This window comes from Dromiciops gliroides, chromosome 2 (genome assembly GCF_019393635.1).
Source record: "Dromiciops gliroides isolate mDroGli1 chromosome 2, mDroGli1.pri, whole genome shotgun sequence".
Lineage (NCBI taxonomy): Eukaryota > Metazoa > Chordata > Mammalia > Microbiotheria > Microbiotheriidae > Dromiciops > Dromiciops gliroides.
Window position 1 is genome coordinate 79,753,547 of NC_057862.1, and position 24,622 is coordinate 79,778,168.

General features: G+C 37.3%; 1 protein-coding gene across 1 annotated transcript in view; it reads right to left on the reverse strand.

Moving 5' to 3' along the window:
- The window catches only part of PLCE1 (phospholipase C epsilon 1), a 336,517-nt gene that overhangs the window by 218,926 nt on the left and 92,969 nt on the right, over positions 1-24,622 (reverse strand). The window lies entirely within an intron of this gene.

The window sequence follows — 24,622 nt, forward strand, 5'->3', positions numbered from 1 at the left end:
TAGAGTTATCATCCATCAGGTTTAGCCCTTATAGATCTTGTAAGGGCATTTTACTCCTCCTCATAGGCCCTTATATGCCTAGCCCCGCCTATGGTTATGCTGGCCTTGTCCAAGACCATGTTTCTTCCACCCAGTTGCCAACTCCCTGGCAACTTCCTCAGCAACAGCTAGTTCTTTAATTGTAGAGAAACTTCAAAATGTCCAAGAGCTTATATCTTCCCACATTGCCACCATGTACCCTCAGCCCCTTTCCCAAACGTGCTCAGCAACAGTACAGAAACACAATATTATCCCTTCACTCTACCCTTCCCAACCTTTTCTCATATATATAAAAATTCCAAGATCCCGATCAGTCTTTAAGTTTGTTTCCTTATTTGTAAAAAGGGAATAGATGTGAATGGTGGAACTGATGATCTCATATGATTCTATGAAGTTTGTAAAAGGACCATGAAAAACAGGCCCAATGAGGGCTTGGTTATTAGAGCTGCTACATTCTACTTCACATTCCTAATATATCCAGTTATCAGAAAAGGAAAGATTAGTCACTCTTTGTTTGGGGGATCCCAAAAAGCTTTACTGAGATCATAAAAAACTTCAAAGTAGAATATGAATTAGAGATGAAAAGCTTTTGAAAAATATGAAGTAAAGTAAATAAAATTTCTAAGACGCATTCCAAAAGAAGGTATTCCAGAAATTGGATTTAGCCATTTACAAAATGCATTCTGTTGTCTACACAGAGCTAAAATTTTTCTTGGCTATCAAAACAAAGACGCTTGTTGACAGAAACAGGCGTCAGTATTTGGGTGAAGAGATTATATATAGAATGATGATATTAATTTCTATTTTGTAAAAACAGACTTGAGCATTTCCCTTGCCTCCAAAAACTCTGGTTTCACCTAACAATTTAAAATACTGTCATCCTTTGCTTTGTAAAAGCAGAGAAATGATGTATAATTTATACTTTATGTGTGCTTATAAAAGGTGTTATGTGGAATGTTACTCTGCATAATTAAATGACATCATAACAATAGTATAAATATAAGCTGGAACAGCTTAAACCATCATCATTGTAACCTATTGCTTATGGCTATTTCCAGGGATCATATCATATATAGGAATTGGTCTGTGATTCATTGGTATAGGGAACTTCTAACTGAGGAAATTCCCTCTATGAGTGCAGGTAAATACTTACTCTTCCCTTGAACATCATTTCTTCCTTTGTAAAACCTGCTACAAACTCCTAAATTAGGAACCTATTTTCTATTGCATTCTCTTTCTACTGATCAACAGGGGACAAAAATTAAATATCACATAAAAATAAAAATCTACTTAGTTATTGCTTTTTTTGGGGAATCATAAATTTAATGCTGAAGAGATCTCTGAGGTCATCTTGAGGTCCCAGAGGTTAAGTAGATCACAGAAAGTAGCAATCATGGATCTGTACACAAGGCCTCTGCATTTGTCATATTCACATTTCCCATAATACAATATTTCATTGCATTCAAATACCAAAATTTATTCAGCCATTCTTCAAGCTATGGGCACCCACTTTATTCCCAGTTTTTTTTTCTAACCATCAAAAGTACACCTATAAATATTCTGGTGTGTATATGTGTGTTGTAACGATTGGAATGACGCCACCTGCTGGAGAGTTACTGTAGGAAAGCTCCGCCATGAGGAGAAGGCGTCTGAGGGCAAGCCACGTGGTCAGGTCCTTGGCATCAGAAAGTGACGTTTGCTTGTGGGTGCTATCAATCAAAGCTACCAGCCAATTAGCTTGGAACTATATGTGTATGTGTGGAGGGGATGTGCCCAGTTTCACAGGAGGCGTTGGGTCCTTTTTGTTCCTGACCTCGCCATGGTGGGTCAGATGATGGGGTCTCTTAGAAATAGTTAGATTTTTACCTTTCTCTCTGATCATTAGATCCTAATGCTCTTTAATAAATACTTAAATACTCTTGCTAAAGCTTATAATTTATTGGCGACTACTCATTAGATTTTAGATAGTATAGCTAGAATTTTGGCCCTTACAGTGTATATGTGTATATACACATAAAACAGACACATATATATTCATCTACTTTTAAAATTAAAAACAAAAACCACAAAAACCTACTTTTATAATTATAACAAGTGATTAAAAAACAAAATAGTTGTCATATTATGGCCATTTAAGGGGATAAGAAGACAAGAAAAGGAAACAATAAAAGAAATTCAGTCAAATTTAGATAAGCAAGAAGACAGTAAGAACAGGAAGAATGAAACAAGGGATTAAATAGATTCTGATATATGGTGGTAAATTCTTCATACATCTTTCTGGTTCACTTAGGCTATAGGCATTACAGTAAAGTATCACCTTTTACCACTGTCCTTTAAATTTCTTTCATCAATCAATCAACCAAAAATATTTACTGAACTGAAACCAGTGTCAAGAAGACTTCAGTCTTCTGGAACAGAGCGCGCGGTCAGACTGAACGGCTGGCCTGGGTGGGGTGGGGGGGTAAGTGCAGGGGTACCAGTGGATTGGGAGGAAGGATTCCACTGGACCACCCCAGCGGGCAACCAGGAAGAAATCATGAGCGGCGGGAGACCCAGATGGGGGAGGGGAGCAGGGAAGCTCATTGGAAGCTGAGAACCACACCTCAGAAAGCTTTGCTGGTTGGTTTCTTAGTAAATAGGCCTGAGGTTATCTCTGGACCTGAGAACAGGCCAGGTGAAATTAAAGCCTGCCCCACCCTCAACCCAAAACACCTGGGACCCTCTGAAGCTGAGAACAGGAGTGTAGCCGAGAAGCAGCGCGCCCCCCCTCAGCCCCCCTCGCCCCCCCCCCCCCCAACAGTGGAGAGTTTAAAATCAAATGAAAGCGAGGCCAGGCAGGCTGAGAAGAAGCCCAGTCATCCCCCAGGCCATGCTGTAGCTTGAACAGTGTGCCCTGGAAGCAGCACCACACTTAAAGAAGGAGTTAAAAGCCAAGAAATAGTAAGCCAGGATAAGCAGGCAGAGAAAGCAGAAGACCACTGAAAACTTCTTTGGGGGAAAGGTAGACCACAACACAACCTCAGAAGAAGAAGATAATAACAGGGTCAAAGCTCCAACATCCAAAGCTTCCAAGAAAACTATGAACTGGTCTCAGGCCATGGAAGCTCTCAAAAGGGACTCTGAAGAGAAAGTAGGAGAAATAGAAAGAAGATGTAGAGAAAAGGAGGAAAGAATGGAAGGGGAAATGAGAGCGATGAAGGAGAGTCATGAGAAAAAAGTCAACAGTTTGAAAAGAAGACTTCAATGACTAGTTAAACATCTCCTAGTTGTGGGACCAGGGGTAAGTCACTGACCTTTTGTGAATGTTTCCTCTTCTGTAAAATTAAAATAGTACCAACTTCACAAAATTGTTATAAGGCTTAAATGAAATGTGTATAAAGGGCTTTGTAAAACTTTACAAAGCTACATAAATTTTAGTTACTACTAGTAGTAGTCTTATTATTTCCTATGTATCCAACATTTATTTACTCTAGTTGTAGAGATTTAACATACATACAGTAAAAGATAATGAATAATAAGGAAGTAAATGTGGGCAAATGAGTGTTTTAAATTTTAAAAGTACAATAGTCATGCAGATGTGATCACTATGGAAATCTCATGAAAGAGCTTTTACAGTGGAGGGAAAGGGGGTGGGGCAGCAATGCTTGACCCTTACTCTCATCAGAACTGGTTCAAAAAGGGAAAAACATACACACTCAGTTGGGTACAGAAATGTATCTTAACCTACAGGGAAGTTGGAGAAAGAGAAATAAGAGAAAGGGGCTGATGAAGGAGGGTAGGTTTAGGGAGGCAGTGGTCAAAAGCAAAACACTTTTGAGGAGAAACAGGGTAAAAGGAGAGAGAGACAGAGAGACAGAGAGAGACAGACATAGACACACAGACACAGGGATGGAGGGGAATACTGTTAGTAATCCCTACTGTGAATGTTATGAACTCATTCATAAAATGAAAGCAAACAGCAGAGTAGATTAAAAACCAGAATCTTACAGTATGTTGTTTACAAGAAACACACTTCAAACAGACACACACACACACACACACACACACACACACACACACACACAGGTAAGGGGCTGGAGCAAAATCGATTATGCTTCAGCTGAAGTTTAAAAGAAAAGCAGATGTAGCGATCATGATCTCAAACAAAGCAAAAGCAAAAATAGGTCTAATTAAGAGGTAAGGAGGGAAACTACATTTTGCTAAAAAGTACCACAGACAAGGTACCATGAAGTTATATCATACTAAACATATATGCACCAAAAGGTACACTACCCAAATGCTTTAAAGAAAAGCAAAATGAATTACAATAGAAAATAGTTGGTGAAACTATACTAGGGGAACCTCAACTTTCCCATCTCAGAACTAGATAAATCTAAACAAAAAATAAAAAAGAAAGAAGTTAAAGAGATGAATAGAATTTTAGAAAAGTTAGCTATGATAGCCCTCTGAAAAAAACTAAATGGAACAGAAAGAAATGTATCTTTTTCTCAGTGTTATGTGGCACCTACACAAAAACTAACCATGTATTAGGTCATAAAAACATAACAACCAAATGCAGAAAAGTAGAAATATTAAACTCAATATTTGATAAAAACTGCTGGGAAAACTGGAAAACAGGTTGACAGAAACTAGTTATAGACCACCATCTCACACCATATGCCAAGATAAGGTCAAAATAGGAACGTGATTTAAACATAAAGGCTGATATAATAAGCAAACTAAGGGAGCGTGGAATACTTTACCTGTAAGATCTATGGATAAGGGAAGTAGGACCAAACAAGAGATAGAGAGTATTATAAAACGTTAAAAGGATAATTTTGATTACATTAAATTAAAAGGGTTTTGCATAAAAAAAGGTTTTGCATAAATAAAGCTAATGTAGCCAAGATTAGAATGAAAGCAGAAAATTGGGGGGGGGTTGGTTTTTATAGCAAGTTTCTCTGAAAAGACCTCATTTCTCAAATATATAAAGAACTAAGTCTAATTTATAAGAATACAAGTCATTCCCTAATTGATAAATTTGGCCAAAGGATATGAACAGGCAGTTTTCAGATGAAGAAACCAAAGCTATCTCTAGTCAAAGGAAAAAATATTCTAAATTAGTATTGATTAGAGAAATGCAAATTAAAACAATTGTGAGGCATGACCTCACACCTATCAGATTGGCTAATATGACAGAAAGGAAAATGACAAATGTTGGAGGGACATTAGTGCATTGTTTTGTTTTTGTTTTTGTTTTTGCAGGGCAATGAGGGTTAAGTGACTTGCCCAAGGTCACACAGCTAGTTAAGTGTCAAGTGTCTGAGGCTGGATTTGAACTCGGGTCCTCCTGAATCCAAGGCCAGTGCTTTATCCACTTAGCTGCCCCCAGACATTAGTGCATTGTTAATGGAGCTGTGAACTGATCCAACTATTCTGGAGAACAATTTGGAATTATGCCCAAAGGGCTATAAAACTGTACATACCCTTTAATCTAGCAATACCACTACTAAATCTGTATCCCAAAGAGATTTTTTTTTTTTGGTGAGGAAACTGGGGTTAAGTGACTTGCGCAGGGTCACACAGCTAGGAAGTATTAAGTGTCTGAGGCCAGATTTGAACTCGGGTCCTCCTGACTCCAGGGCCAGTGTGCCACCTAGCTGCCCCAAGAGATTTTTTTTTTTAAAAGGAAAAGGACCTATATATACGAAAACATTTATAGCAGTTCTTTTTGTGGTGGCAAAGAATTGGAAACTGAGGGGATGCTTATCAATTGGGGAGGCTGGTATATGACTATAATGGAATATTGTTGTGCTATAAGAAATGACAAGCAGAATGATTTCAGAAAGGCCTGGAAAGACTTATACGAACTGATACAAAGTGAAGTGAGCAGAACTAGAAGAACATTGTACACAGTAACAACAATACTGTATGATAATAAACTGTGGATGATTTTGCTACCCTCAGCAATATGATGACCTAACAATCCCAAAGGACTCATGAAAATGCTATTTATCTCCAGAGAAAGAACTAATGGAGTCTAAGTGCAGATCTAAGCATTCTTTAAAAAAATAATAATAATAAACCTTTCCGGGGCAGCTAGGTGGCGCAGTGGATAGAGCACCGGCCCTGGATTCAGGAGGACCTGAGTTCAAATCTGGCCTCAGACACTTAACACTTACTAGTTGTGTGACCCTGGGCAAGTCACTTAACCCCAATTGCCTTACTAACAAAACAAAACAAAACAAAACAAAACAAAACAAAACAAAACAAAAACAAAACAAAAAAACTTTCTTATTTTTCTTTGTGTTTTTGGGGGGTCTGTGGGTTCTTTCACAACATGACTGATATAGAAATATATTTTACATAACTGTACCTGTATAATATATATCAAATTACTTGACTTCTCAATGAGGGGGAGGGAAGGGAAGGAAGGAAAGAATGAATTTGGAACTCAAAATTTAAAAAATGAATGTTAAAAGACTGTTTCTACATGTAATTAGAAGAAAATAAAAGATTGTTTAAAGAAGAAGAGTTAGGGGGTTGAGGGGAGTACGTTTTGCTACTTGACATTTTGGTTCTGCCTCCCCACTGATCTTTTAATTGCTAAATAAAATTACCTTTTCTTAGTCCTCATCCTCATTGATCTTTCTACAGTACTTTGACACCACTGATCACCCTCTCCTCTTAGATACTTTCTCTCCCCTGGGTTTTCATGATATTGCTCTTCCCTGGTTCTCCTCCTAATTCTCTGACTAATCCTGCTTAGTTTCTTTTGCTGGATCATTTTCACTGTTCTGCTCCCACTGTATAGATACCCTAAAGTTCTGTTCTTAACACTTTTCTCTCTCTATAAACACTTAGTGACCTCATTAGTCCCATTGTTTTCATTACCATCTTGGGTAGAGGATGCCCACATCTAAATATCTGTCTCTAGACTCTTTCCTTAGTCCCAGTCCCACATTACCAACTCCTAGTAGACATCTTCACCTAACTATTCTGTAAGTCTCTCAAACTCAACATGTCCACAATGAAATTTATTATCTTTCCCCTCAAAACTACCCCTCTTCCTAATTTCTCTACTGCTGTCAGGTCACTGATTGCAATAATGAATTAATATATAACCTCTTTGCTGTCCCTATGAATAAATAAGGATAAAGAAGTTTATATAATTTGTTTTAACAGCTATATGTATTTTACTACAACCAATGGTCAAAATTAGAAAACCCATACTGTATATTAGTGAAACAAGTAAATTTTTGGCCTGCTATTTCTTTTTTTAATAGTAAAAGTATTTTATTATTTTCCAATTACATTTATTTTCATAGGATTTTTAGTTCCAAATTTTTCTACCACCCTCCCTTCCCTCTCCCCAACCCAAGACAGAAAGCAACATGATATAGGCTATATATGTACAATCCTATTAAACATATTTCTGCATTAGTCATATTGTGAAAGAAGAATCAGAACACAAGGGAAAAACCTCAAAAAAGGAAAAAAAAAAACCCAGCTAAAAAGTAGAAACAGTATGATTCAATCTGCATTCATAGTCCACAGTTCTTTTTTCTGGATGTGGAGAACATTTTCTATCATGAGTTCTTTGAAACTGTTTTGGATCACTGAACTGCTGAGAAGAGCTAAGTCTATCACAGTTGATCATCATACAATGTTGCTGTTACTATGTACAATGTTCTGTCTGCTCATCTGACTCAGCATCAGTCCACTTAAGTCTTTCCAGGTTTTTCTGAAATCTGCCTGCTCATCATTTCTTACAACTCAATGGTATTCCATTACATTCATATACCACAACTTGTTTAGCCATTCCCTAATTGACGGGCATTCCCTTGATTTCCAATTCTTTGCCTCCACAAAGAGAGCTGCTATTAATATTTTTGTACATGTGGGTCCTTTTCCTTCTTCTATGATCTCTCTGGGATGGCCTATTCTCATTTCTAAATGTCTTGGATTTTTCCCAATGAAAAGCCATTATATATTTGTCAAAATTATTGCATTCTCCAAAGTTCTAACCTAAAAACTTGAGATAAGAGAAGACATGAAAAGGAAAAACAAAGCCTTTTTAATAAATGTAAAAACTTCATGTCACTTAGGAAAAAAGAGTTTTGCCACCAAAGTCAGAAAATTGAAGGCACATTAGTCATGCCATACAGTGCCAAGAACCACAAAACCCTCTTTTCTTTCCGTTTTTCTTCCAGAATATACTGTAATACTCAATTCAGAAAGTTCTGGATGGATATTTGTTCTTTAGATTTTCTCATATTGAGGCTTCCAAGGTCACCACAGCTTTGAACTGTTGATAGATAAACAGAAGAAAAACTTGAAGCCGACTGCTTTCAGGATACTTTTCAGATGTGTTGCTATGCAAAAATGAGTCTAAAGGGAGAGAAAATGCTTCCTCCAAAAAGGTTACCAGAATGTCAGACATCAGACAATATAATCTACATCTTTATCTTGTGTTATGAACCTCACATCCATAGATGGTCAATGAGGGCAAGCTGTCTGAGGTGTGAAATATGGTCTACTGACTGGAACCTACATTCTCCACCTCCCATATGAAGGTTTCTCTGACTGCCCAGGAATTGTGTCTGGATCCCTCCTTTACTTCCCCCACATTCTACCTTCCATAATCATTAGGCCTTTTTGTCTCTGTCTCATATACCAACTAACACGGTAAATTTTTATCTTTCAATCTTCAGGATTGTCTTGCACAGTACCTTGCACACAATAGGCATTTTAAAACTGTTTCCTGACTATTTGAGAAATAGGGTAGAAAGAACACTAGACTAGGTAAAGATCTGAGTTTTATTTTATTATTGTCCACCTATTTGCTATGTAGCTAGGGTTAGCAATATGATTTCACTGATAGGAAAATCAGATGAGTCTTAGAGACTCTTAGACAATTGCATAGAGCAACTGAGAGGCTAGTTGATTTGCTCAGGGTCAGAGACAGTATGTGTCAGAAGCTAGACTGAAATGCATGTCTTCCTGGCTTTAAGAACAGTAATCTATCCATACTAGGTATATGACTGTGGGTAAATCAGTTAATTATTACTATTTTAATTCTATAAAGTATATTTAGCACCTGTCTTTTTAAAGTACAGAAGAAAAGGATGTTCTCATAAAACTACACTTATTAAAATACAATCTAAACACTGTCTACTTTTTCAAAGTAAGAAGTTGTGGTTTTTCTTCTATTAAAAATGGAGGAGTACTTATTCAGTGCCATACCAATCAGACTACCTAAAAATTATTTTATACAGCTAGAAAAAATAATAACAAAATTCATCTGGAAAAACAAAAAATCAAGAATATCCAGGGAAATAATGAAAAAAAATTCACAGGAAGGTGGGTTAGCGGTACCAAACCTGGAGCTTTACTATAAAGTGGCTCACAGCTCCACCAACAATGCATTAGTGTTCCAATTTTCCCACAGCTTCTCCCACAGCTTCTTCCTTTTTTGTCATTTTAGCCAATCTGATAGGTGTCAGGTGGTACCTCAGAGTTGTTTTAATTTGCATCTCTCTAATCATTAGAGATTTAGAGCATTTTTTCATATGGGAATAGATAGCTTTGGTTTCTTCATCAGAAAACTGCCTGTTCATATCCTTTGACCATTTCTCAATTGGGGAATGACTTGGATTCTTATAAATTTGATTTAATTCCCTATATATTTTAGAGATGAGGCCTTTATCAGAAGTACTGGCCTCAAAAATTGTTTCCCAGCTTTCTGCCTCCCTTCTAATTTTGGATGCATTGCTTCTGTTTGTACAATTTTTTAATTTAATATAATCAAAATCATCCATTTTGCATTTTATAATATACTCTATCTCTTGTTTGGTCAAAAACTGTTTTCCTTTCCAAAGATCTGATAGGTACACTATTCCTTTCTCTCCTAATTTACCTATGGTATCACCTCTTATGTCTAAATCATGTATCCATTTTGACCTTATTTTAGTATAAGGTGTAAGATGTTGGTCTATGCCTAATTTCTGCCATACTATCTTCCAGTTTTCCCAGAAGTTTTTGTCAAATACTGAGTTCCTATCCCAGAAGCTGGAGTCTTTGGGTTTATCAAACACTACATTACTAGTGTCATTTACAACTGCATTTCCTGAGCCTAGCCTATTCCATTGATCTACCACTCTATTTTTTAGCCAGTACCAGATAGTTTTGATGACTTTGAGGCTTCCAAGGTCACCACATTCTGGAGAGCAATTTGGAATTATGCCCAAAGGGCGATAAAGCTGTGCATACCCTTTGACCCAGCAATTCCACTTTTAGGTCTTTTTCCCAAAGAAATCATGGAAGGGGAAAAGGGACCCACATGTATAAAAATATTTATAGCTGCTCTTTACGTGGTAGCAAGGAATTGGAAGTTGAGGGGGTGCCCATCAATTGGGGAATGGCTGGACAAGTTGTGGTATATGAATACAATGGAATACTATTGTGCTGTAAGAAATTATGAGCAGGAGGAGTTCAGAGAAACCTGGAGGGTCTTATGTGAGCTGATGATGAGTGAGATGAGCAGAACCAGAAGAACATTGTACACAGTATCATCAACATTGAATGTTGACCTACTGTGATGGACTATATTCTTCTCACCAATGCAATGGTACAGAAGAGTTCCAAGGAACTCATGATAGAAGAGGATCTCCAAATCCAAGAAAAAAAAAAAAGAACTGTGGAGTATAGATGCGATTGAACCATACTATTTCTTTTGTTTTGGGTGCTGTTGTTTGTTTGTTTGTTTGTTTGTTTTGAGGTTTTGCATCACTGCTCTGATTTTTTTCTCTTGTAACAGGATTAATGCAGAAATAGGATTAATGTTATTATGTGTATATATATATATGTGTATATATATCTATATGTATATGTATATAGATATATAGATATAACCTATATCAGATTGCCTGCTGTCTAGGGGAGGGGGGAGGGAGGGGAAGGAGGGAGAAAAATCTGAAATTGTAAAGCTTGTATAAACGAAAGTTGAGAACTATCTTTACATGTAACGGAAAAATAAAATACCTTATATGAAATTTTAAAAAAAAATGGAAGAGGGGTTAGCTAGGTGGTGCAGTAGATAAAGCACCAGCCCTGGATTCAGGAGTACCTGAGTTCAAATCCAGCCTCAGACACTTGACACTTACTAGCTGTGTGACCCTGGGCAAGTCACTTAACCCCCATTGCCCTGCCCCCCCCCAAAGGCAGAAAAAAATTCATAAAACCTCATTCTTTTAATATCAAGGTGGGTATTAAAACATCCATAACAATTCCTGGATACATTTAATTTTTTTTTTTAATTCAAGGCAAGGGTTCTTAATTTTTGTCATGGACACCTTTGACAATGTGGTGAAACCTGTGGGCTTTTTTTGAAAATAATGTTTTTAATAATGCATAAATATATAGGATTTCAAAAGAATGCAACTATACTGAAATACAGTTATCAAAATATTTTTTAAAAGAGATATACAGATGACAGGTTAAGAATCTCTGTTCTAGGAACCTGCATTTATTCCCAAAATATTAGTAAATAAGAATTGTTCTTGGAGATTTGGTTTACTCATTCTCCCAGCCTTACTTCCTTATTTGGATGTGTGCTAGGGCCAGGCTCTGGGCATTTGTGGAGGGAATGTTGAAGTCTTTTTTTTTTTTTAGTGAGGCAATTGGGGTTAAGTGACTTGCCCAGGGTCACACAGCTAGTAAGTGTTAAGTGTCTGAGGCCGGATTTGAACCCAGGTACTCCTGAATCCAGGGCCAGTGCTCTATCCACTGTGCCATCTAGCTGCCCCATGTTGAAGTCTTTGTGTAATTCTCATCTGCATCTGAGATCCTTTTGCTGCAGTCTCCTGATATTAAGTATAGTATTCTTCAAAACTCTCAAGCATGGATTGGGCCAGGCTATCACAAGCCTTTAGTGGGTCCTAAGTAGTCTCATTTAACCCTAGGGTACAATCTGATTTATGCATCCTTCTTCTGTTTTGTAGGCTCCAGACCCTGCTTTGTGTCTGAGCAATACAACCACAGACTTACTCCTAGATGGAGCTTCGGAGGACAGTTGCTAACTCTAGGCCCTATCAGCTAACTGGAAAGCTCTACAGATTCAAAGTCAAAACCAAATGCTGCCTGTTTGCCTTAGCTCCTGCTCTGGTCACTCATCCTATGATATAGGTCAGAGGGACAAGACTGAAGGCCCACCCCTGGCCTGAATCCATGCTCCTCCTCTACTGTTAAAATAACAAACATGCCAATTCCTGATCTGTGCTCAGCACAGGGCCTGCCTCATAGTAGGAACTTTAAAATGTTTATTGATAAACCATTCCTGGGTTAAATCTACTCCAGTAATGCAAGGCCTACCCCTGGTCAGGGGCTCACTGGATGAACGCCTGCTCTTGTTACTGTTCTGGGGTCAGAACAAGAGAACTTCAATCTTATCGATAGCATACTATTGCTTTAACCCTCAAACTAGGAGTTACTCTCCCTCTAAGTCACTTCAGGCCACCTAAAATATAAGTATCATAGGGACCTTATCTGACACTGATCTAAATAAAGATAAGGACTTAAGACATTGATAATACAAATCAACTTTTTTGGGGGAGGGAAGAGAGGAAGAAGGGTTGCAATTTAACCATTTAAATTATTTACATTAAAAAATGTGTGATTTGCCAGTGAAACTTCTAGCCTCTAAAAATTCTCCATCCATTTCCATTTCTATTCCTTCAATCAAGATATCTCCTGTACCTGGAATTACTTGCTTCCCAACCAAATCTCTGCCATCTATGTTGGTGTTTATTCATTCTTAACCTTGGTAGTCTAAAACTGCTCCAGTTTGTATATACAGTTATCCCTTCCACATTGAGACTTTCCCCATTATGGTTTCAATATATGGTTTGCTGGCATAAGAAATTAAATGGGAAACTGGGGGGAGTTTCGGGGAAGCCACATATGACACGTGAAGGCCTGCAGATGACAGAAAAAGTTTAGAAACTCAGAAATGCATAAAATATATGTATAGTATTATATAATATCAACAAATTTTATCTTTTGATGCCATAATAATTCAAACTTCTTCTCTGCTACAAAGGGAGGGCCAAAAATATTTTACATAAATTTTCCAGATTACAGGGACATCATGCCCCTGTCCCCCACAATGTGGTGGGATAACAGTATTATATCCTATTGGTTACTGTGATGACATGGTGAAGGAAGGGGAGAAGGAGAAGAGAGAGGAGAAACTCTCTCCACCCCTTCCCAAGATCCCTCTTAGAAGCTTGGATTGAACTTGAAATCGTCTACTGCTGATTGGATTGAATTTGCCTTATGACCATCGTGCATGAATGATCCTCTCAACCTCAACTTCTCATTGCTTCTTTTCTTGACTCAAATAAATTCCTATCTTATTAAAAATATGTGTGAAGATACTCATAAAAATGTTTAGTACTTTGAGGGGGAAGGGTACAAACAAAGAATAGAAGGTTCACTATTTCTACTTTTTCTTCATAATAGAATCAATATAGAGCTTGATTCTCTGATCAATCAGTGAACAAGCACTTATTAAGTACTTACCAAGTACCAGTTACTATGCTCATTGAATCTGGTCACTTAATGGATAGAAAATTTAAAAGACAGGACCTGCATAGGTAAATTAACCCAGGAAAACAAATATTTATTAAGTGTCTTCTGTGTATGAAAGAATAACAGCAGTTAACATTTATGTATCACTTTAATGATTGCAAAGCATTTTACAGACATTATCTCACTTGATCTTCAGGAGAACCCTGAGGTAGATACTAACATTAACTGCATTTTATAGATAATAATGGCTAACATTTGCATAGAGCTTTAAGGTTTGCAAAGTGTTTGACATAGTTTGCCTCATTTGATCCTCACAACCCTGTGAAGTAGATACTATTGTTATCATCCCCACTTTATAAATGCGGACATTAAGATGAGAGATGTGCACAGTCACGTAAGTGCCTGATGTAGGATATGATCTCTAGTCTTCACAACTATAACCAGCACTCTAACCACCAGGCCACACTGTGCTAGGCACAAGATGACATTTGAATTTTAAATAAGATACAGTTCTTGCCCTTATAAAGCAAGGAGTATCTCAGTCACTCAAGCTCACAATCTAGGTGTCATTTCCAAGTCTTCACTCTCACCCCACCCCAATGATAGGGCCTATCAATTTTACCTTTAAAAATCTCTCTCAGGAAACCTGGAAGGACTTGCATGAACTGATGATGAGTGAGATGAGATGAACCAGAAAAACATTATACACAGTATCATCAACATTGTGTGTTGATCAACTGTTGATGGACTGAATTCTTCTCACCAATGCAATGGTACAGGAGAGTTCCAGGGGACTCATGATGGAAAAGGCTCTCCAAATCCAGAAAAAAAAGAACTATGGAATATGGATGCTAATTGAACCATACTATTTCTTTTGGTTTTGGTGCTGTTTTTCTATTTTGAGGTTTTCCTTATTGCTCTGATTCTTCTCTTATAGCATGACTGATACAGAAATATGTTTAATGTTGTTATGTATGTATGTGTAAGTGTGTGTGTGGGGGGGGTTGCCCGGTGTCTGGGGGAGGGGGAGAAGGGAGGGAGGGAGAAAAATTTGAAATTGGAAATCTTATGTAAACAAATGCTGAAAGCTATCTCTAGGGGCAGCTAGGTGGTGCGGTGGATAGAGCACTGGCCCTGGAGTCAGGAGTACCTGAGTTCAAATCCGACCTCAGACACTTGATACTTACTAGCTGTGTGACCCTGGGCAAGTCACTTAACCCCAATTGCCCCACTAAAAAAAAAGCTATCTCTACATGTAACTGGAAAATAATAAAATACTTTTATTTTTTAAAAATCTCTGATACACCCCCTTCTCCTCTCTGACACTTCTGCCACTCGACTCTTGTGAAAGCCTGCTCGTTGGTATGAATATGACAAGTTTCTCCCCACTCTAGTCCATCTTCCACTCAGGTGTCAAGGGTATCTTCCTAAAACACAGGTCTGAACGTGTTCATTTGCTACTTAATAAACTCCCCCATCTGTCATCATCCTGAGGATGAGATACAAAATCCTCTGTTTAACATTCAAAAGGCCTTTATAACCTCAACTTCCCCAACTTTTCCAGTCTTCTTATACCTTATATCACCCCACCCTACTCCTATACTCTGTGATCTAGTGACCCTCATCTATCTGCTCTTCCTCAAACAATACATGACAGTTCCTAATTCCAGATACTTTCACTGGCTGTAAACAACGCCTGGAATATTCTCTTTCCTCATCTCTATCTCCTGGCTTCTCTGCTTTCTTTCACATACCAGTTAAGAGTCCTACTTTCTAAAGGGACCTAGTATTGTCCCTTGGCTAATCATTTCCATTTTATTCTGTCATAGCTTGTTTGTGGATGGTTGTTTGCATGTTGTCCCCTCTGTTAGACTGAGCTCTGTGAGAGATGAGTCTATGTCCTCCAACCCCTTCTTTATTTGTAACCCCAGCACTTAGACAATGCCCAGCTCATTGTAAGCACTTAATAAAAGTTTTCTGATTGCCTGAGTAAGGAACTATGGCACAGATGCAAAATAATTAATAGATAAAATAATACATGATAAATGCATAAGGCAGGTGAAAGGAAAGTGTTCTAAGAAGTCTGAGATGGGGGACAGCTAGGTGGTGCAGTGGATAGAGCACTGGCCCTGGATTCAGGAGGACCTGAGTTCAAATCCAGCCTCAGACACTTGACACTTAACTAGCTGTGTGACCCTGGGCAAGTTACTTAACCCTCATTGCCCTGCAAAAAAAAAACCCAAAAGAAGTCTGAGATGGGGAAATCATTACTGACTGGAGAATTAGTGGATAAAGTAGCACTGATTTGAGTTTTAAAGGATAGGTTAGAATTTAGAGCAAGTGGAAAAGGGCACCATTCTAGGTAAGCAAAGACCTAAAGGCTGGAAATTGTGGGCTTTGAAAGAGTGGGATAAAATGGGCATAGCAAAGATTCTAGTTTATCTGAAATGAATAGTGTGTGAAAGGAATGGTATGAGAGGGCTAGAAAGGTAGAGTGATAAGATGTGGAGGGTCCTGGATACCAGAGTAAGGAATATGAACTTTATTTGGTAAGCTATAGGGAAGGTTCTGACAGAGGAAAGACAATTCTGGCCACGGTGGCTGCCTGAATAGGAAGTAGACTGCTCACTTCACACCTATTCACTCCAGCAAACTCCTGAAGTTTATACCAGATCATATATTGATCAAGAGATCCAATGAGAAACTACAGTGACTTCCACCCCAGAACTACCTGATCAGCCTGAGGGCAACTGGAAAGGAGGCCACCAGCAAAGCCAGTACCAGCACTGGCAGCAAATAGCATTCACGCGCCCAGGGGGCTCTGAGGCATCTAACAATCTGGTACCTTTTATCAAAATGCAGTTTCCCTGATTATTTCTTTAAATTACAGCTATTCTTTTTTTTTCCCCTTTGGTAAGGCAATTGGGGTTAAGTGACTTGCCCAGGGTCACACAGCTAGTAAGTGTCAAGGGTCTGAGGCTGGATTTGAACTCAGGTACTCCTGACTCCAGGGCCAGTGCTCTATCCACGGCGCCACCTAGCTGCCCCTCAATTACATCTATTCTTGCTTTTATTTTGTCTAAGATTATGATTGCTATCTCTGCCTTTTTTTTTTTTTAAACTTCAGCTTAAGCATAATAGATTCTGGTTCAGCCCCTTATTTTAACTATGTGTCTTTCTGTTTCAAATATATCTCTTGGGGAAAACACACAAACAAACCATATTTTTGGATTCTGGTTTCTAATCCATTCTGATGCCTGCTTTCATTTTATAGGTGAGTTCATCCTATTCACAGTTATGATTATGTGTATTTCCATTCTAATTTTTTCTGTTTATCCTTCTTTTTACCTGATCCCTGCTCAAAAGTCTGTTTTGCTTCTAACTACCACCTCTCTTAATCTACCCTCCTTTCTCTTATTCCCTTCCCCTCTTTACTTTCCTAATGGATAAGATCGATTTCTATACCCATTTAATTATGTGTGTGTGTGTGTGTGTGTGTATACACATATATATGTACATATATGTGTGTGTGTATCTATATGATAGATGTATGGATGGATGTAGATATTCTTCCTTCTTTGAACCAATTCCAATAAGACTGTGGTTCAACCCACCATTGCCCCATTTCTCCTCCACTGTAAAAAGATCTTTCTTGCAGGCCTCTTTTTTGTGATACAGTTTTCCTCATTCATTCCCTTCCCCCTTCTCCCAGTTCAGCACTCCTTCTCATGCCATAAATTTTTTTTGAGATCATCCTAATGTAATCAACTCACTCCTATGTCCTCTTTCTATGTAGACTCCTTCTAACTTCCCTAATAATAATAATGTTCTTAGGCGTTACATATATCATCTTCCCATATAGGAATATAAATAATTTAACCTTTTTAAGTCCCTTAGGATTTCTCTTTCATGTTGACCTTTTTATGCTTCTCTTGAGTTTTGCATTTGAATGTCAAATTTTCTATTTAGCTCTAGTCTTTTCATCAGGAATGTTTGAAAGTCTTCTATTTCATTAAGTATCTGTTTTCCCCTGAAGGATAATACTCAGTTGTGCTGGATAGGATATTCTTGGTTTTAATCCTAGCCCCTCAGCTTTCTGGAAAATCATGTTCCAAGCTCTCTGCTCTTTTAGCATAGAAGCTGCTAAACTTGTGTAATCCTGACTATGGCTCCATGATATTTGAATTGTTTCTTCCTGGTTGCTTATAGTATTTTCTCCTTGACCTGGAAGCTCTGGCTATAATATTCCTAGGGGTTTTCATTTTGGGACCTCTTTCAGGAGGTGATCAATGGATTCTTTCAATTTCTATTTTACCATCTTGTTCTAGGATATCAAGGAAGTTTTCCTTGATAATTTCTTGATGTCTGACATATGATTTTTTTATCTTTACTTTCAGGTAGTCTAATTATTCTTAAATTACCTCTCCTTGATTTATTTTCCATTTCAGTTATTTTTCCAATGAGATATTTGATATTATCTTCTATTTTTCATTCTTTTAACTTTGTTTTATTGTTTCTTGATTTTTCATGGAGAAATTACCTTCCACTTGCCCAATTCTAATTTTTACGAAATTATTTTCTTCAGTGAGCTTTTGTACCACTTTTTCCATTTGGCCAATTCTGTTTTTAAGGTGTTATTTTCTTTAGTATTTTCTCGTACCTCTTTTACCAACCCGTTAATTCTTTTTTTTTTTTTTAAGAGCATGCCAAGCTTGTATTGGTCTGATCAACCACAGTTGGACAACTTGACTCTAATATGGTGATGTCATTTTGATCTTCTTCAAAAATGAGTGACAACAACCAAGTGATTCACTTTTCATAATTTTTTTGTATCAGTCTCTTTCGCAATTTTTCCTCTATCATTCTTATCTCTTTCTTTAACTCTTCTGGGAATATTTGTTGGGGTTGTGTCCAATTAACATTTTTTCTCTGAGGCTTTACCTGTAGGTGTTTTCTCATTCTTGTATTCTTCTGAGTTTGTGTCTTGGTCTTCCCTGCCACTGTGATAGTTTTTTGTTGTCAAGGTTTTTTTTTTCTTTGTTGTTATTATTTGTGTTTTTTTTTCAAGCCTACTTTTTGACTTTGATCTTTATGTTAAACTTGGGCTCTGCTCACCTGGAGAGTGAGGAAGTACTGTCTCAAGCTTCAGGTTTTTTTGTGCTGTTGTTTTCAGAGCTAGTTCTGGGGATCTGCAAGTTTTCAGTGCTTCCAAGGTGATGTGAATGGAGGAGAGGAGTGATTACTTCTCTTCTGGTCTGTGCTCTGGCCTTTATCTACCAAGGGCTCCTGTTCCCTCTGGGACTTTTGGCCTTGAGACTATGATTAGATGCCTTGCTCAAATGTAACTGCAAGTGATAACACTCCTCTCTGCCATGGAATTGTGACTAGGCCCCCAGCCCCTTTGTGACCAACCATAAGTACTCTTCTCTGTCCTGAACTGTGACCCAGAACTGCAGGTAGGCAATAGAATCGCCAAACAGAACCTGACTCTATATGCAGTATCAGCAAAAGGTCCCTTGTAATCTCTAACCAGTTGTATGACGCACCCCCCCCTCCCCCATCTCTGGGCTGAGAACTTCCAAAGTTGCAGACATCCTAAGTTGTCTTAGGCTAGAAAAATGTCTTACTCTAACCTTTTTGTTGGCTCTACCACTCTATAATACAATTGGGGGCATTACAGTAAAGTTGTTTGGAAGAGAGTATTGGGGAAGTTTAGCTTGATTGCTGCCTCTACTCTTGGCCATCATAGCTCTGCCCCACTATATCTATCTTAAAGTATATGAAGGGATATTATGTGAAAGAGGCATTAGACTTATTCTCTTCACATTAATATGGAAGAATTAAGATCAATACATGGAAATTGCAAAGTAGTAGGTTTAGACTTGATGTCAAGAAAAAATCTCTGACAGCAAGTGCTAACCCAAAGTGAAATGGGCTGCTTTCCAAGGCAGGTTTCCCTTCATTTGAGGTCTTAAGCAGAGGCTGGATGCCCACTTGTTGGGTAAGTTATAGAAGGGATTTTTTTTCTTAGAGCAGGGCTAGATGTCAAATCAAGTCCCTTCCAACTCTGAATTTTTTTTAATTCCTTGGGAAGAACAAGTTAGTTCCTTTTCTCATCTCCTTCCTAAAAAGGATGTCACTACATTTTTAAGTACTATTATTCATTCTCTTCAAAGCCTTCAGGAATGTGTTATTCACTGCTTATTATCTCTTTTCTTTACCCCTATTTTCCAGCACCTGCCATCCAGATCAAATCACTCCATTGACTGCCCATTAAGGATAGCTTTAATGGCTTGGATTTAAAAAAATAATAAACATTTTTATTTAAAGTTTTGAGATCCAAATTTTATTCCTTCATCCTTCCCTCCCTTCTCTCCTCCCTGAGGCAGTAAGCAATCAGATATAGGTATAACATGTGTAATTATGTAAAACATTACTATATTAAGTCATTTTGTACAAAAAACTTGAATAAAAGAAAAAATGAAAAAAGTGAAAAACAGCATGCTTCAGTCTGTGTTCAATCAATATCAGCTCTTTCTCTGAAGGTGAATAGTATGCTTCATCATTAGTCCTTTGGGATTGTCTTGGATCGTTGTATTGCTGAGAATAGTTAAGTCATTCACAGTTCTTCATCAAATAATATTGCTGTCATTGTGCACAATGTCCTCCTGGTTCTGCTCACTTCACTATGCATCAGTTCAAGCCTTTCTGAAATCATCCTGCTTGTCATTTCTTATAGCACAGTAATATTCTATAATTCTATATAATAATTGTATACCACAGCTTGTTTAACATTCCCCAATTGATGGGCATTCCCTTGATTTCCAATTCATAGCCACCACAAAAAAGAGCTGCTAAAATATTTTTGTACAAATAGGTCTTTTTTTTTTTTTGGCAAATGACTTGGATTTTCAGATTTCAATATTTTAGCATATCCCAGAAGCGAAGCCTCATTCAACCCAATTTTCCTGTTCCATCCCAGCCTTCTCTGCCAATTCCTAGTGTCAGGAATCTATAAAGAATGATTTTAAGCTTTTACAATCCAAATTTTGGCTACCCTCAGAATGTCTCATTTTTAGTATTGGTGCAATTAAATTAACTATCATTTACAATGTCATTTTGCTCAAAGTTATGTTTTTGAGAAATCAATTAATATTGTTGGGAGAAAGAATGTCTATAATAAACTTTACAAGAAAATAAATTCTAGTAATCCTTCATAAGCCCTAAAAATGATAAAAATTGAACAATTAACTTGAATACTTGTAGAAACTCTAGAAATTAACCACCACAAAAGAAATCTGTAAATACTTGAAGAAAATATGCAATATTTTCTTTGAGTTATATGTTAATAGGCAAGGAGCATCATTTGAAATGCTCATTTAAAAGTCAATTATCAAATAAATATTGCAAAAGTATTATTTAAATATAATTGTTTGAATATAATTTATTTAGTAAATTTTATAAACTTTAAAAGTACATAGGGTTTTTTCAATTTTTATTCCAAACTGGTATACACATGCATTACCTTAATACTGATAAACCAAATTTATTCTAAGCAGGCCGAATGCCAGTACAACTAATAGCATTACACTGAAAAATTATTTCCAAGCCCAGGATATTTAATTCAAGTTCCACTCTTATAAACCTAAATAGTCCAGCCCACATTGATTCCTATTTTCCTGAGTGCTTGGACCTTCCCTAGTTTATAAGTCAAAGCCCAGCACAGAATCACATATTTTTTTTAAAAAAATGATCTCTAGTTATTTTACATCATAAGTAGACATTAAAGCCAGGAAATATAATTTCTCATTTTTTAGCTCTTTCTGCTAAGCCAGGAGAACATTCAAGAATGGAAGCTGAAAAATCATATGGAAGAAAGAACACTTTCTTTGTGTGAAAAGTGATAAAGAAAGCAGAGAGTTCTCAGCAAGAAATCATGTTCATAAAGCAAATGCCTTCTGGAAATTATGAAGACACAGTTAAGGACTCTGATAAAGGCCTATACACCAGAAGCCCTGAAGGGGCCAGAATAGGTAAAAACTGGAAGAAGTGGTTTGATAATGGAAGGGAATGGATGGGCCAAATTTAATCTCAGGAGAAACTTAGAGGAGATGATTCAGAACCTGATGATAACCTAAATTTTATGGTAAGCACGATATTCATTTACACGTAGGAGATTGCATTTCTTTTAAAAATGCTTTATATTTATTGTGTCTTCTCTTAAATCTTCTACATTATCTTCCCATCTTTAGTTAATTTCATTTCAGTCCTACTCCATTTAGAGGTGGGGAATAAGTATGGAAAAGAGCAGGTGAGTAAAGGTTAAGCTCCAGATATTTTAAAGACTTATCCAAGGTCACACAGGTTAAATGGTAGAGCCAATATTTAAACCTAGTTCCTCTGACTTTATCCTAATCTTCAAAAATCTTTATAATCTGACCCTCATCTACTTTTGAGCTTTATTTCCCACTGCTCCCCAAAATAAACATCTACTATAGCCAAATTTCTTATTTGGTGTCCCACAAGTATGCTTTATGCATTCCTACATCCATGACTTTGCTTTCAATATTCTTTCCACTTGGCATAATACCTCTTTTTTCTGTCCATATAAATCCTCCCCATATTTCAAGGTCAAGTTTCAATTCTTCCAATAAGAGTTTTGGACTCAAGAAAGGAGATTCAGGTTCAAATCCTGCTCTGACATCCATTAGCTATAGGATGCTGGGAAAGTCACCTAACTTCTCCAAGGCTATTTCTTTCTTTAAAATCAGTAGCTGTTGTGAACAAAGGATTTTTTAAACTTTAAAGACTTAGAGAAATCTTAAAATTGTCATCATTTTCAGTGCATTTTAGCCCTAAGTATTTTTCCCACCTATGAACTCAAAGCACTTATTTCCGTTATCACTGACTTGGCACTTAATTATGTATTCTTACTTCATGACATTGCTTTATCACTCCATAGATTACAGTTATTATTATTATCTAGTTGTTTATTATTTGTTTTGTCTATCTATAAGATTATAAGACCAATGAACTTGGGTACCATGTCTTATATCTCTTTGTAACTTCAGCACCTAAAATAATGGCTCAAACAAACAAGCACTCAATTAATGCTTACTGATTTGATAGTAGAAGAAAACAGAATTATGAAGAAAGTAATAAATAAAAAAAATAGAAAATGTTCTTCTCTCATATGTAAAACTCCCCCATATGTGAAACGAGGGAGTTGGACTACATGATCTCTAAGGTCCCTTCCAGCATTGAATCCTCAATCTAATGGGGAAGACCACACACACACACACACACACACACACACAGCTGAAAATGGAGGTTGAGAAGGAATGTTATTCCCTGGAATAGAAACCAAACAGAGCAGCTGATGGAAAATGGAGTTGTGAATCCTCTATAACGGAAGACTTTGGAAGGTTGTGAACCCTCGTAAAGGAAGGTTCTGGAAAAGAATTTAATGCCCAGTCCTCCAGAAGGGAGAGTTGAGGAAGTGTAGAATATCAAAAATGAGGAAATTTGTTTTGCTTGACTGTTGATGTTTACATGCTTTTTTTTTTTTTTTGCTTCCTCTGTGTGGTGGGGGCGAGAAATTTCAGAAATTTCAGGGCTGAAATTAAAATGAAAATTAGAAAATAAGCATTTATGAAGTGCTTAGTATGTATGCATGGCACTAGGGATACATATACAAATAAAGATACAATTCCTGCTCAGAAGGAGCATTCTTTCTAATGAGAGAGACAGTATGTACATATATAAATTCATATACCATAAAAACGAAGTGAATAAATACAAAGATATATTAAGGAGCTAAATATATGGAGTAGTTTCATAGGGAGAGTACTGGTAGTTGGGGAGATGAGAAAAGGCTTCATACAAGAAATAGTGCATAATGTGCATCTTAAAGAAAGAGAGACTCTATGGAGAGATGTAGGGGTAATAACTGCATTTCAGGCATGTGGGATAGCTAGTACAAAGGCACAGAGACAAACGATGGAATATCACATATGAAGAAGAGAGAGAAGGCCCATTTGGCTGGATGACTGAGTGTGGGAGGGAGCATGATGTCCAATAAGGCTGAAAAGACACATTGGGGCCAAGTTGTAAAGGGTTTTAATTGATAAATGGAGTTTATATTTTATCTTAGTGGTAAGAAGAAACTACAGGCATCAACTGAGTAGGGGAGTCACAAGGTGAGATCTGTGCTTAAGAAAAAAGTAACTTGAACATCAGTGTATAGATTGGATTGGAGCAGGCAAGATGACATCTGGAAGGCTCTTGCAATCATCTAGATGAGAAAGAGGTGATGAGGCCTTTAATTAAGGTGGTATCGACAGAGAATACAGAGATGCATTGAATGTGAAAGATGTTGTTCCAGGCTGAGATAATAATATGAAAAAGGTAAGGGATAGGGAATTATTGCACATAGCACATGGGAGAAGGAAATTGTGAGAACTCTGGCCTAAAGGGAGTATGAAGAAAAGGCCAGAGATGGTGTTGAATACATTTTCAGTTGAGGCCAAGTAAGTTTTAAAATCTGTAGGGGGAACAAAGCCTTATCCTTTTTAAGAAGTCTCTGGGAGAAGCAGTAAAAAGACAAACCCATTAATGCATTGGTTTTTTTTTGTTTTTGTTTTTGTTTTTTGCAGGGCAATGGGGGTCAAGATTTATATTAACTGATACAAAGTACTTCTGCAAAATCAGGAAAACAATATACATAATGACCACAACAATATATATAAAAAAAGAACAAGACAGATGAAACTGAAATACTTTGAAAATTATGACCAAGATTGGTCATAACAATTTGGTGGGGGCAGCTAGGTGGCGCAGTGGATAAAGTACTGGTCCTGGATTCAAGAGGACCTGAGTTCAAATCTGGCCTCAGACACACTTACTAGCTATGTGATCCTGGGCAAGTCACTTAACCCTCATTGCCCTGCAAAAAACCAAAACAAAACAATTTGGTGGCCCAAAAAATGAGATATGAGAATGCATTTACTTCCCT